The sequence below is a fragment of the Sinocyclocheilus anshuiensis genome, unplaced genomic scaffold, assembly GCF_001515605.1.
Source record: "Sinocyclocheilus anshuiensis isolate Anshui unplaced genomic scaffold, SAMN03320099.WGS_v1.1 scaffold393, whole genome shotgun sequence".
In the NCBI taxonomy this organism is placed as follows: Eukaryota; Metazoa; Chordata; class Actinopteri; order Cypriniformes; family Cyprinidae; genus Sinocyclocheilus; species Sinocyclocheilus anshuiensis.
In genome coordinates, this window is record NW_015536501.1 from 183,770 (window position 1) to 198,912 (window position 15,143).

The 15,143-nt window shown below is 37.4% G+C and overlaps 1 pseudogene; it reads left to right on the forward strand.

Moving 5' to 3' along the window:
- Window positions 1-10,590, forward strand: part of LOC107688906 (kin of IRRE-like protein 3) — a 152,877-nt pseudogene extending 142,287 nt beyond the window's left edge.
- Window positions 10,591-15,143: the final 4,553 nt, after the last annotated feature.

The window sequence follows — 15,143 nt, forward strand, 5'->3', positions numbered from 1 at the left end:
GATCTTTTCTATTCATCAAAGAATCCTATAAAACTATGATGGTTTCCACAAAAATATGAATGAAAACAACTGTTCTTAAACATTAATAATAATAAGCGATATTTCTTGTGCAGCAAATCAGCATATTAGAATGATCCTTGAAGAATCATGTGACTGAAGAGTGGAGTAATGATGCTCATCACAGGAATAAATTACATTTTAAAATATACTAGATAAAAACAGATCCACAGAATCATTACAAATTGTTAATTTAATGATGTACCCTATCTCGTGTTTTCTAAGGGAAATGAACGTTATGGAGACTAAAGTGCTCATTGTCCTAAACTATTGACAACAGCACATGATCACTCACAAAAATTTCACTCTTGTGAAATACCACCACACACAGACCTTCAACACTTGGTATATGAAACGATCAATCACTTTAAATAGAGGAACAAATTCCTCCTGATATCACAGGACAACAAGTGTAAATCAAATTGGCAAACTGTCAGACAGTGCAACCGTATTAATTATTCATGTCCCGATGCATGCTAGGAAGAGGCTGAATGGACTGAACCGCAAAAGCATTTTTCAGCCTAGGCCTGTCTGAACTAAAAAAGTGCATTAATCCACCTGACCTGCTGTGCTTGTGGGCTCGACTTTAGAAAAACTGAGTATGTCATAATAGCAAAACAGCACTGAGTTGCTTTACTTGTGTTCCTGAACTTTGCAATAGTAAGTAATCCCCCTCCCCCATTATTTACTTATTGTTTATGCTTATATTTTATGCAGGCATGGTCATGGAAAGAGACAGTGCTAGAATCAGGAACATCGGGCCGTTATACCGTGGAGACCGTGAGCACAGAGGATGGTGTCATCTCCACCCTCACCATGAGCAACATCATTCTGCACTGCATGGAACAGTTTCGGCTCTGACACGGAGATCATTCGCCTTAAAGAGCAAGGTAACAATCAAGTTACACTGCATCCTAACCAACCGCACTGCAACAGATTCAGATTCCAGCCACAAGCAATTTGTCTGTTCGGACCAGCCGTGACAGCTAAGAGACGCGACGGAATTATTCGAAAATCAATCAGGAGAGCGCATGGGCGGGCTGTCGCCGCTCTCTCTAATCTAATTCATTAATATTAAACCATTTTAATATTATTAAAAGTACATACTGAGTGACTGATGCAATCTTTGTCGTGAAATACGAAGATGTTCATTCACATTGAGTTCACAGTTTTAACGTTCATGTTTCCTTTTAAGATCTTTTGAGGATAAAAATTCTGATTAACTTGGAAAAGATAGCTTTTATTGCGTGTCGTGTTGGGTCTGGTTAGGACATGGTGCCTCGAGTGTGTGTGAGTGTGTTTTACTCACGTCTCGCAGTGATTAAGTACCCCGACTTGATTTTCAGAGCATTAGGGCAAAGACTGGATCAAAGTCTGTTTATTCAGGTAAATGTCACCTACTTAAATCTGTGGATTTCCTTAATGGAATTCTGACATATTCAGAACTTCCATTTGTAATCTAATTTAAACAGCCCTTAATCCTTTTTACTCGCCTTTATGATTTCTTTGAAATATTTAAATGAAATTAGATGGTATTTTTTATTCAAATACTGGCCCATTTTCCTCTAGTAAAGCCGACTCCCAAGGTGCAGAGCTGAGTTATTCAAAGAGGTCAGCTCATTCCCATAGGACTTAATGGAAGACTGTTCAATATGTCTCCTCAAGTGACAAACAGGCTCCTGATCGGGACTGTGCACGTTGCTTCGCTTCTACGTTCTGTCACTGGTTGTCTGATGATCCCAGCGGTTCTGTGTTCTCCTCAGGGTCTTTGCGCTTGGCCGTCATCATCGGGGTTGCAGTGGGAGCTTTCCTGGCTCTCATCGTCCTCATTGGGACCCTGGGGGCTTTCTGCTGCGCTCGACTGCAGAGGAGTAAGTGAGCTCGTTGTTTCTACAGAGACAGAAACACAGAGGCGACTCGCACCGCACGTCCACTGAGACACCCACCGTTTTTAGACTCAACTTGTGACGCTGTGTTGCACCATGTAGCACGACTTTATCCACACATGCACAAATGTGTTGGAGTATAGCTAATTAAAAGGAGCGCCGCTTAACCACTTTTTTTTCTGTAGCATGACGGCAACTCAGATGTTGTCAAATTAGTGCTGTTTTCCAATAATAAGTTGTTTTTTCAACAATTAGCATTGTAGTATGACAAAACACTACATCATTTTTGGATTATATTGTACAAAGCCTTACAGGAAAGTCTGAAATAAATATAATAAAATATAAAATTAAATAATAATTACAAAAAGATTTTGCCATTTATCACTGTGTTTTTATTTAGTTGTCTAAATAATGTAGTCTTTTAGTTTTAATAGTTGTTTAATAGTCATAACATCACCATAACTGAGATCCACATTGTAATTTTGCTATAGAAATATCGATCTGATTTTTAACCAAAAGAATTAAATAAAATGTTGCACATGTATATACATACTTGCATATATATATATATATATACACACACTATTGTTCTAAAGTTTGAGGTCGGTGAGATTTTTTTTTTATGTTTTGAAAGAAGTCTCTTATGCTTACCAAGACTGCATTTGTTTGGCCAAAATACAGTAAAAACATAAATATTATTATTAAAATATTATAATAATTGTTTTCTATTTTTTGTCTTTTAAAATGTAATTCATTCCTGTGATATCAAACCTGAATTTTCAGCATCATTACTCCAGTCTTCAGTGTCACATGATCCTTCAGAAATCATTCTAATATGCTGATTTATAATCAATGTTGAAAACAGTTTGCTTAATATTTTTTGGGACCTGTGATATTTTTTTCAGGATTCTTTGATAAATAAAAAGTTTAAAAAGAACAGTGTTTATTCAAAATAGAAATTTTGTGTTACAATATACACTACTATTCAAACGTTTGGGGTCAGTACATTTTTTCTTTCTTTTCTTTTAATACTTTTAATTGTGTTAAATGGATAAAAAGGGATAGTAAAGACTTGTATTGTTAGAAAAACTTTTATTCATCAAAGAATCAAAAAAAAAGTATCACAAGTTCCAAAAAAATATTAAGCAGCACAACAGTTTCAACACTGATAATAAATCAGAATATTACAATGATTTCTGAAGGATCATGTGACACTGAAGACTGCAGTAATGGCTGATGAAAATGAAGCGCTGTGTCACAGAAATAAATTATATTTTAAAGTATATTAATATAAGAAACCAATATTAGAGATTGCAATAATATTTCACAACATTAATGTTTTTTCTGTATTTTTGATCAAATAAATACAGCTTTGATAAGCATAACCTACTCCATTAAAAAACATTACAAATCTTACTGATCACAAACTTTTGAATGGCGGTGTACATGTGTTCAAAAGGGAGACAATAGTTGACAGTAGTTTAACTTCTTCAAGGTACCTGTAGCTCAGCAAGCCGCATTTTCCAAGTAGCTTCCCCAGCACTGTACCACACAGTGATAAGAGCACACCTGCACCTCACGTCTTAGTCTATCTGAGGTCTTTATTGTCTTATCTTGCCTTTCGCAAATTGCCTCCATTAGCGGTGAGCTCCTGCTCCTTACCAGCAGCAGCCTGACTTTATCTGGCCAGGACTGTAAAGACCTCATTTTTTAACAAGTGATATTTCTTTCTTCGCATGTTGTGACCGTGCACCACAGAGGACATGCACCTGGTGATGTCATCACTCCCAGTGTCCCTCTCCTCTCGGCAGCGAGAGCTCTCCGGCACGTTAAAAAGCGAAAGTAAGCCCTTCTATCACCTCTTAGCGGCCAGGTTCTGGGAAAATATAGACATGCATGTTGTTCACGAGTGATTGCTGCATGTTCACGAGTGTGTGAAGGGATATTCAGAATCATGTCAAAGCTCAGCGGAAGCTGTAGGATGTAGTGTGGGTCGCATCACCGTGGCTAATCAGAACGATTTCCGCCAGATCTCAAAGGGGTTGTATCTGCTAAAAACGACATCCGAGTGGAGATTGTCCATAAGGACCATAACGCAGCCAGAGAACCGGAAGACCACGGCAACATGAAGCAAATGATGGTGAGTTGGCACTCCAAACCCCCCTCTTCACTCTTCTCTCTGACTTCCTTTACATCTGGTTTAAGCATCCGTCTCGGATAATCTGATGTTAACAGCTCTGACTGCAAGTGTAAATCGGCTCCTATAGAGTATCAAAGTCAAGCTAGACGAGTTTGAGTACATTCAGACATTTCATCTTGAAGATGCAAGATATGATAGTGTATCTTGCTGTCGTTTGCCTCATTTTTTGTTGCTGTAATGCTGGTTGCTAGTAGATGTTCCCTAGATGCCCTCACATTACTATGCAACTGCTCACAAATGAGATGCATTGCCAATAAAAATAAGACTTAATTCTATTTTGAAAAGTAATGTTTTTCCTACTATTTGTTCTGGTGAAGGAAGTGTTTGCATAATTATAGTAGTGCATAATACACCAAATCACAAGCAAGATTATAAATGCATGAATTAAACTTACTCAGAATGACGTCAATTTCACCACATATTTTCCCACATATCATATTTTATCACGTGCCTGCCTATCGACTAGATCTCAAAGAGGAAGGATCATGTCTTCACTACTATTGGTAGTCACTGAATCTTTTGCACGCAGAATCGCGGCTCATTTGCATAAAGCCACGCTTTTCTCAGCCTTTAGTATGCGGTCACATTTGACAAATTCCGATCACATTATTGCTGTAATGGTACAGTCGCATTTACCATTGCTTGGTGAAATTTTGTGGGTGAAATTGAGTCATTCCAATAGGAATCCAGCGAAAAACTTTCCCAAACAGATTTTGATCATTTTCAAGTTGGTCATTTGAACTAAGAATACTGCTCTGTATTAAAGTGAACATAGTGTGAGCTGTTATACATTGGACCACTTTTTGCCCAAAATTTCACTAATGTGACACCCTAAGTGTGAACATGAACAGTCTTCCTTCGCCTCTTCCCCTGCAGCACTGCAGCATCCTTGAACTTTGACCGGGTTCGGATCAGACCTGAGCTTTGAGGGAATTTCTGTTCTTGCTGGATGCTGAACATTCTTGTGTACATGCTTACGGGCTGAAATCAATACCAGTCACTGGTGCTTCAGCACACGTCTACTGCATCATCTCACTTTCTCTCTTTCTGCTTTTAGATGGAGCGATCAGAGTTTCAGCAAGAGTCGGTGTTGAAACAGTTGGAGGTCCTGCAGGAGGAGGAGAGGGAACTACAGCACATTAAGGTGATGAACAGAGGGATGGAGAGAAGGGGGGAGAACTCTGCAGGACTCACATCTGTCACCATTAAAGAACCCCAGAGAGTCATTTCTCCATCATACTCATAAAAAAACAGATTTAATAGAACAGCCGCGTAATCTCACAGAATCTAATAAAGCAGAGTTGTGGGAACTCTCGCTCTCTGACTTTTTCAGAATTCCTTGCCATGTTCTTTTTCTTTACAAGAGTCCATTATAGAAATGTTCACAAATGGACGTGTTGTCATACTGACTGACTGCATGTCAGATCTCCAGAGCCCAAGTTTTCAATATACCCTCTGGTAATTGAGAAGTACTGGGGCATTTGGTAGAATGTGCATGCTAATTCATTTAATGAATGCTGTTTGGCTAGACTTCAGTCTGGATCTTTCAGCCTTTCAGACCATTTCAAAAGCTCAATATTTCAAGGACTTGTTAGGATCTTTGCAAATTGCACATTTAAGACAAAGCATCCATCAAAAGTCATATTTGCTAAGGCAAGCGTAACTAACCAGAAATGGAAACTTTGCTTTGTGACTGCCTACTGAGTCGCATTTACAGAGAGGAACAAATTGATCAAAGATAAAACAACATCTACTTTCCTTTAGATAAGTATGACTTACAATAAAAATAATATTTTGAGATACTATATTATAAATGGATTGTCTTGCAACAGGGTTTGTAAAACTAACCTATATCATTTAGAAAAAAAAATTACCCAAGGGTTTTTAGGATTTTAGACTTTGCGCCATAGATTTATGAACTTGTCTATTCTTTACCATCAATATTAAACGTATGCATGTAACTCGTTGGATTTGCAGTACATAAATGGTGAATCGTGGGATTGCTGAACACATTGTTGCTTGTAGGAACTTCTGCAAAAAGATGACAGTTTCTTAGGGAAATAAAGAACTTTTCCAAAGAGAATGCAAAGTTTCTCATGGGAATACAAAACTTTAGCAAAGAGAACGCAAAGTTTCTCAGGGGAACACAAAACTTTTGCGAAGAGAGCACTAATTTTTGTAGGGGAAGACAAAACTTTTGCAAAAGGAATGCAAAGTTACTTAAAAGCACAATATGTAATTTTCGCCGCTAGAGGGCGCGTATTCAAAATAAACAAATGGACAAAGGCATAGTTTGATGACGCTGTGACTGAGTGTGGAATCATGGGAGTTGTGGTCTTCATCCCCACAGCCGATGCTAGATACATTTGAAAGTTCTGTTATAATGCTACTCTGTGCGGTCGTCACCGGTCTATTAAAACGCACAACAGATTAAAGCGTCTTTGGTGTTTCCATGTTTTCTACAAAACAAAACCGGAAATCGAGGGGTTATGACGTCATTGGCAGGCGACACTATGGACACGGTCCGTGGCACTAGTTAAAATTGCTTATTTCTCTGGATTTAAACATTCTTCAAACATTTGGGATAATGTAAGTACACAAAATATATAACACTGTTCTAGTGGTTTTTGGATATTTTAATAAAAAAATCTTACATATTGTGCCATTAAGGGAATGTAAAACTTTGTGAACAGAATGCAACATTTATCAGGGAAACGCAAAACATCTGCAAAGCGAACAACATTTTTAGAGGGAACACAAAACTTTTTCAAAGAGAACCAAGTTTCTTGAGAGAATGCAAATTTACATTTACCTTTCTCAGGTAAATGTAAAACGTGTGCGAGAGAACTAAATACGAGTGCTGTTTACAAACTAGAATATCATAGAGACTTGGAAACAGGCTCAGTCCAGTTGCTTTGAGTTTTGCACTGGCACCAGTCAGATTTTCTTCAGAAAATGTAAAAATCGAGTTGATCATCTTGTTTTCTCCCAACAACCACACCTGCCTTCACAATCTCTCCATGGCAAAACATGGCATCATCATCTCTCAGTCTTCAAATATTCCATTCCATCCAGTATGATTAAGCCATTGGCCCTCAGTCGAGATTCAGAGATGTTCGGCCTTGACTGACTGCATTGAAAGTGCACACCATACTATTTTTTTTTCCCAGGAATCTCTGAGTTATTTCACCTCAGCATTCCCACAAGACCGCTAGGATTAAAAAGAGAGAGCGAGAGATATATGTTATCTATATAGAAACTGGCCAAAAATAAAATGTGAGTGAATTTTATGGAGAGATTATTTCGCATATTTAATGCCGACATGAATCGTCAAGGCCCATTTAATTAGCTGATAACAGGATTTGACTGTTTATGCTGGAGATGATGGTTTCACACCACTAAACCATGTAATCTTCTTAGCGTGGGACAGTTATCAGTCTGTTCCCTAATTTCCACGTCACGCTGCCTATAATTAGTGTGAGCTGAACTTGACCTTGGCTTTTTACAGCTTACAAATACATGAGAGGAAAATTACAGTTTCCTTTTACTCTTTCCCTCATTTTGTTTTGAATTCAAGCTGAAAGTATATACTGTAAAAGTCCTGTAATATATAAATAATTGCTTGTTAAAAGGAATAATGGACTTTGGATAAATAGATTAATTTGATGACAAGCTTCATGGAAACATCCAGCGAAATGCCTACAAAAACAATGAGAAAAACAAAAAGAGAAAGAGATTCATTTCATGTGTTAATGATTCATTGGCTACTTTGGGGCGAGAATTCATCAAATGGTTTATTTAGCATGGCATTTCAGTGCAAAAAGCCTGTTTTGTCTGATTTCCCTCACATAATAAAAAAGGTAATTGTGATTTCTTATCTCACAATTCAGGCTTTTTTTTTTTAACTCAGAATTATAAGATTAAAAGTCACAATTACCTTATGTGCAACATTTTTTCTTTTCTTCTTTTCAAGCTTGTTAATTCCAAGTTTATATCTCAAAATTCTGACTTTTTTCTGGCAATTCAGATTTTCTTGAGGTATTTTGAGGTATAAACTCAGAATTGCAAGATAAAAAGTTGCAATTACCTTTCATTTTTTTTATTCCCTTGCAGAAAATTTTTTTTTTTCTCACAATTCTGACTTTTTTCTTGCATTTATGAGAAAAGTAAGAATTGCGAGTTATAAAACTCAGAATTGCAAGTTTAAAAGTCACTATTACTTTTTTTTGTGGTTGAAAACAAGCTTTATTTATTTAGTTTATATCTCACAATTCAGACTTTTCTTCTATTGCAAGTTATAGCTCGCAATTAAGACTTTTTCCCTTAATTGTAAATGTATATCTTGCCTTTCATACTTTATTTTTCTCAGAATTGTAAGAAAAAAAATTAATTGTGAGAGAAAAAGTCACAATTACCTGGCAGAGACACTGGAAAAAATTATTCATTGAATTTACTAAAAAATTTTAAGGTAAGTGGTTGCAATCAATTTATTTAAATAAACAAATTTAGTTGACTAACTTTCAACTTTTTTATTTAAATGTAGCTAAAGTAAATTGTTTGCAACCCACTTTCCTTAAAAAAAAATTTAGTATAATTTTTTCCAGTGTATAAGCTTCCATAAGCCTATACTATAAGTGCTGGCATAATTTACATATACATGGTCACTCTTTTACCTATGGCTCATTTGCATAAAAAATGTGCGAATAATTCAATGATTGATTAAATGTATTTATGTATTTCTATTAGGATCCAACCAACGGATATTACAGTGTGAACACCTTCAAAGAACAGCCGACCCCGACCATATCCCTGACAGCCAACCAGAACACAGAGGTCCGAAACCCCGCCACAGCAACCCTCGGAAAACACCGCGTCCCCACCGGCATGTCTTACACCAACATTTACAACACACTGGGCGCCGGTCCCAACCGCCTATATGACTACAGCCAGCGTTTCGTTCTGGGAATGGGCAGCAGCTCCATCGAGTTGTGCGAACGTGAGTTTCAGAGGGGATCGCTCAGCGATTCCAGCTCGTTCCAGGACACGCAGTGCGACAGCAGCGTCAGCAGCTACAGCAAGCAGGATGGATATGTGCAGTTCGACAAAGCTAGCAAAGCCTCGGTGTCGTCTTCTTCCCACTACTCACAGTCATCGTCCCAGAACTCGGACCTAACTCGACCGCTACAGAAACGAATGCAAACGCACGTTTAACTAAAGGACTGAACGTCATACGTGCTTTTGGACGAACACTAAAGGTGAGTCACCTGTGCTTCATGCATCATTCGTGAACAAATCCAAACGTCGCAAGCTTGGAAAGACAATAGTGACATCTCAAGCTCATTTTTCTGTATATTTTGAAAAGTAACGTGTTTTTTAGATCTCATGTTGTTTGTGGAAGACTTGCGAGTTTGAAAACTGAAAACGAGAGGGAAACCAAACCTTGGATGTCGTTTCATAACATGACAATCAGGAGTCCATCCACACAGCCGCCATTGACTATCACGGTGAGCCGATCTAATCTGTTCCATGCAGGAACTTGGAACTGTGGGAGAACCTTGAGGGTTGTGTTCGTTTTTTTCTTAACAAGGAGCCAAACTTGGGCCGTTTAGCAGTTCTTCTACTATGGCCCATAGCACAAGGGTGTCTGTTCAATGCCAACCCCAGTGTTTCTCTGCTGATAAAGAGATCTAAACGAGGATGAATTATCCTCCGGAGGTCGTCGCTCAAAATTATCATTCTGTGCTTTTCTAAGGACTCTGTAAGATAGATTTCACTTGTGTGCACTAAACTGTTTTTTAATTACATCTCTCTTCTCCTTATGTGGTCTCTCGTCTTTACGATTTCTTGCTTTGTGTTTTTTTCCAACGCAATGCGAATGTGTAAAAACACACATGGCCAAACTGCATGTGTGGAGAGTTCTTCAGGAGCTTTGCTAACATGGACAGCATAGAGTTTACATGCCAGAGACCAGAATGTAAATCCCAATACTTTATTTTCTCAATGCGTATTAAATGTGAGCTGATCATTTCAACACTTCATGGATAATAAATGTGTTTACGTACGTACATGTCCTGTGAATTCAGACGCTCTGATGTTAGAAGCTTCTTTTATACCTCCAAACAATGTGTTGTTGTTGTTGTTCTATACATCATTGCGCATAAACTCCACATTCTGGTGGGAGTATGATTGAATTATTTTTTGTTCTGTTTATTTTAAGGCTGCCATATGTTTAAGCTCACTGTTTTAAGTAAGCTTCTCTTTCCCGCAGCCCCCCTGAATGTCTGGCGTAAACGTTTACATCACTTAATTGGTTCAGGAAGTGCCTCCCCTCGACGGATGAGCCTGCAGAACATTCAGAGTGAAACTTTCATTCGAGCTGTGCATCAGAGCAATTACACTGATCAAATAATCATGATTACAAAATAAGTGTTGAATAAAACAGTGTGTGGGAAAGCTGTGTGGTCATTAAATCTGAGGCGGCATCTTTTTTTTTTTGTTTGTTTTTGGTTCATCTAACCTTTTTTTATAAAAGGAGGGACTTCCTGTCAAGTCGGATTATGTCAACAGCAGGTCACCTCAAATGTACCAACTGAAATATGCAGGCTGTAAAATGAATAGATTATGAAAGTTTTAACTAATGCTTCCTGCAATTAGTTAGATATCGAACTTAAAGTTAACTAAACTTATCATTTTAAGTCAAGCATAAACATATTTTAAGTTGGTACAATGCATTATTTCTTATTTCAATGTTGAATTTGAAGTTTTAATAACTAATCAGTGGGAGGACATATCAGATTTTCCTTGCTCTTTTAAAAGAAACGATGTACTATTTAAGCAACACCAAGTACTGACAGCGAGAAAAAAAAGACAGCAAGATATAACACAATAATCAGAATATATAGTTATGTGCAGCTCGATTTAGCTTACTCAGCACAATGGCACAGAAATAAAAACATGAGTGACCAAATTTCTTTTCACTCTATGCAACTGGTTAAGACAATGTCAGATTTGAACAAATGGATTTTATTCACTTCATTGCATTTCGTATGTAAAGAAGTAAAAAAAAACCCTGCTTTATTCTAAGCATGAGTGATAGGGTGGACAATGATTATATAACATGCGAGTTTTTAAAATAACTAGGAATTTATAATGTTCATTTTGTTCAAATTATGTATTCTATATCAATGATGAATAACAATTTTAAAGCTTTCATTAATCTTGGTTAAAGTTAATTTCTACATACATTTTTTATGTATTATGCATGAACATAAATTACTGATGAACAATATGTTTTTCGCTACCATTCCAGGAGCTGCGCTCACTGCTGAATCTTCAGGGACACGACTAAGGAAATTCAATAAAAATTAAATAAAAAAAGACTGTGCAATGAGGAATAAAACCAAAGCAGCTAGCTACAATTCCCTTAAAATTCTACTAAGTTATCCTCGGCAGCTATACGCTTAAACAAACATGAAGCATAGCCTTTGACACCTAGTGTGGTCCAAATCATGAGCAAATGACTCATGTGAGCCAGTTCTTTTTAGTGAATCAAAAACATACATAACTCTCATGACCTGGTTATTTTTAGTGAATCAAAAACTTGCAGTGCAGCCAGGGTAGTCAGATTCCCGAACGATTGACTTTCATGAGTCAGTTCTTTTTAGTGAATCAACCACATAAAGGGTAGCTAGGGAAGTCTTATTCCCAAACAAATGACTCGCATGCCCTGGTCCTTTTTGGTGAGTCAAAAACATACAGCAAGGCCAGGGCATGCTGATTTACAAATAAATGACTCTCATGAGTTCTTTTTAGTGAATCAACAACACAAAGCACAGCCAGGAAAGTCTGATCCCCAAGCAAATGGCTCTCGTGCCCTGGTTCTTTTTAGTGAATCAAAACATATAGCTCAGCAAGGGTTGTTTGATTTCTGAATGAATGACTCACGTGAGCCGTTTCTTTCAGAAACTAAACCATACAGCACGTCCAGGATTGTCTGATTCCCAAGCGAATGACTCTAATGAGCCGATTCTTTCATTAACAGGGCTATACAATACGGTTGCTGGAGGGCCAGGACGAGCAGATTTTAGTTATAACCCTAATCAAAAACCCTGCTTGTAATTATTCGGTTATTCTGAAGACTTTCTGGGTTGTGACTGAATCCATGAATGGAACTGAAAAGCCCTGAGTTATAGAAAAATAGCCTGTATTTATAATTCAACTACCCTTAACCTACATTAAAAAACTCTGTACAATGTTGTTCATTGTTAGTTCATGATACGGCTAATGCATACTCAAGTGTAGAAGTGTAGAGTCTTTAAATACAACATATTAAATCCTAAGGACTGTTGAGATCATTCTATTTACATCTGATCTGAATAGCCCTCCTTGAATAAAGCAGCAGTCAAATACAGGGTCGAGGAAATGCAAATCTGATATAATCTCTCCGCGATAGCATTAGTGATATTTCGTAAACCCTTCAAACACAAATGAGTTCTGCTGTGGATTTAATCCATCATCTTGGCTTTTAAAGGTTGGCCCGACCACGACGGATCCATCTTGAAACTAAATGGACTTCAAAGGATGATCTTACTCGAGGTACAGGGCCTCGTGTTTCCACTGGATTAAATTACAGTCCTTGTTGCTTCCGGCTTTGTCATCTTAATCGAAAGTCTAGTCACACACTTGGTAAGTGCAGCTATTTGGAAAAGCCTTCATCAGCACATTTTTCAGTAGGCCGTGCTGTGTGTGTGTGGGAGCCCTGAGTGCTGGAGCTGAATTTGCCTATCTGTTGTGACCAGCGCTGAGTAAATTACTTCAGCAACCACTTTCAGGATGCATCTATTGATTCTGCACACGGCCAGAAGTGATGGCAGCTTAATGCTTCAATTTACCCCAATCCACACTGCACACAACTTCTTAGCTCACGCCTTGAACTTTATCGCCACTGCCCACGTGAGGTTGCGGAATGCGGACACGGGCGCAGCGGCCTAAGGGTCTGTGCGCGCGCTCGCGATGACAAAGTTTTCAGCAGACGCCGGGATGTTTATGTAAATTAAGATACAAGTATGCACATTTATATCCCTCCAAACGCTCTGAAACTGATGATCACAGCATGCTGCGAGCCTCGGAAATATGACATATGAAGCCCTAAATAAACGTCGTCATTCCTCATCCTGCGCTCTGCGAAACCTGCAGGAAAATGATTCGAGCCTCTGAATGTATGATGAAACATCTACACAAACCCGAGCCTCATCTGGCCGCTTATCTGCACTCCATCCTCCCGAACGACACGGTGCATCTGGGTACTGAAAATCCATAACAGAAACAATCTGAGAGGAACAGGAGAAATACTCATGAAGGTATGTGATTTATTGTCTTTCTGCTCCAAGGTTATTATGGTTAACTAAGACACTTTACAGTTAAGACCAAATACGTTATCATTAGCCAAGCCAAGAAAGCTATTATGAAATAATAATCCACACTTTTACAGCACGTATTGCTTTAAAGTTCATTTCTATAATAATAGGTTTGAAGTTTGAAATTAATATTCAAGTTCTAAATTAACATTACTGCATTATAAACAGGCATAAATAAACATTACTAATTTAACAATGAATGCTATAAAAAATGCTGTGAAAGTCAGTGTGAACTAATTTTGTTAACTAAAATAGCCTATCTCAGGGGGTTTCAAAGTCTAAGACAGTGGGCCTTCCTTTTGACACAACTTACCCAACACACACACACACACACACAAAGATAAACACACAGAACAATGTCAGACTGTTAACTCACTTTTATCACTATTTGTGTTAACATGAAAAGTGCAGTTATTTTCAGAGTAATAACAAGTAAGTTAATATAACGTTTTTAAAACTAAGAATGATGAAACAAAAACAATGATGATTCGATATGAAAAGAACAGAATTGTTTTTTCGCAATTTAAAATTGTAAGAGCTGTCCATCCCAGCCAAAACAGTCAGATGATCTGTAACAGAGAGTGGGGAAAGAACTTTAAACAATGCCAAAATTTTAATATTTCTACTATTGATTAATATGCTTACATAATTATATCCCTACATTAGTGAGCGGTATGCATTTGTTTCCTCGCTGCACAGAGAAGACTAATTCGTGGTTGCAGTGACGTCAGAAACAGACGAAGGTCATCCTCCACTTGAAGACGTCAACGATATTTGTTCTTGATGAATGTCATAGCAGAAAATCCTGATTCGCACAAATACGTTGAAACGAATGGGTTCTTTTTAGCAGCATCATATGACCCCTTTAAGTAAATCATTAGCCATAATAGCAGCTAGATGTGTTTTATCACTATGGATGAGTGACTTACGAAATTGCGGCAGGAATTGGTAAAACATGCACGATTTACCTAAAACAAGGGAACAACTTAGTAAAACATGTTTACGTATAAAAAAATTGGGGTAAAAAATTGGTCTAACCATGCTAACCAGCAAAGCCATGACCCATTAGGCTATTTCTAACTAGTGCTGAATCCAGAACCATATACTACTCTTATTCTGCCATTTAATTATTAAAGGGTTAGTTCACCCAAAAATGAAAATTAGCCTGTGTGCGTTCCCAGTCTATATCGTTCTTTCTCACAAATTCGTTCAATTTGTTGAAAATGTGTTCACCTGTTGTGTGGGTGGGCAAAGGACTACTAAATAGAAACTCTTCTTTTTTTGTCCATGTTTTTGTAAGATAAATATCCATATTTCAAATGTAATAAACACTTGTTGCATAGTTTTTCTTTTGTTTTCTTAATTTATTAAGTAAAAATATATTTCTCGTATAAGCCTATTTATTATTATATTATTATTATATTAATATATTATTTATATATATATAGCCTAGCTTTATGATGTTTTGCAATTTAAATAAATTCTAATTTAAAATAATCTTATCGGTTATCGGTTAACGGTTAATAATCGGTTAACGAGCGTCGGTTGTCGGTTAGGAAAAATAACCGAAATGAACATCCCTAC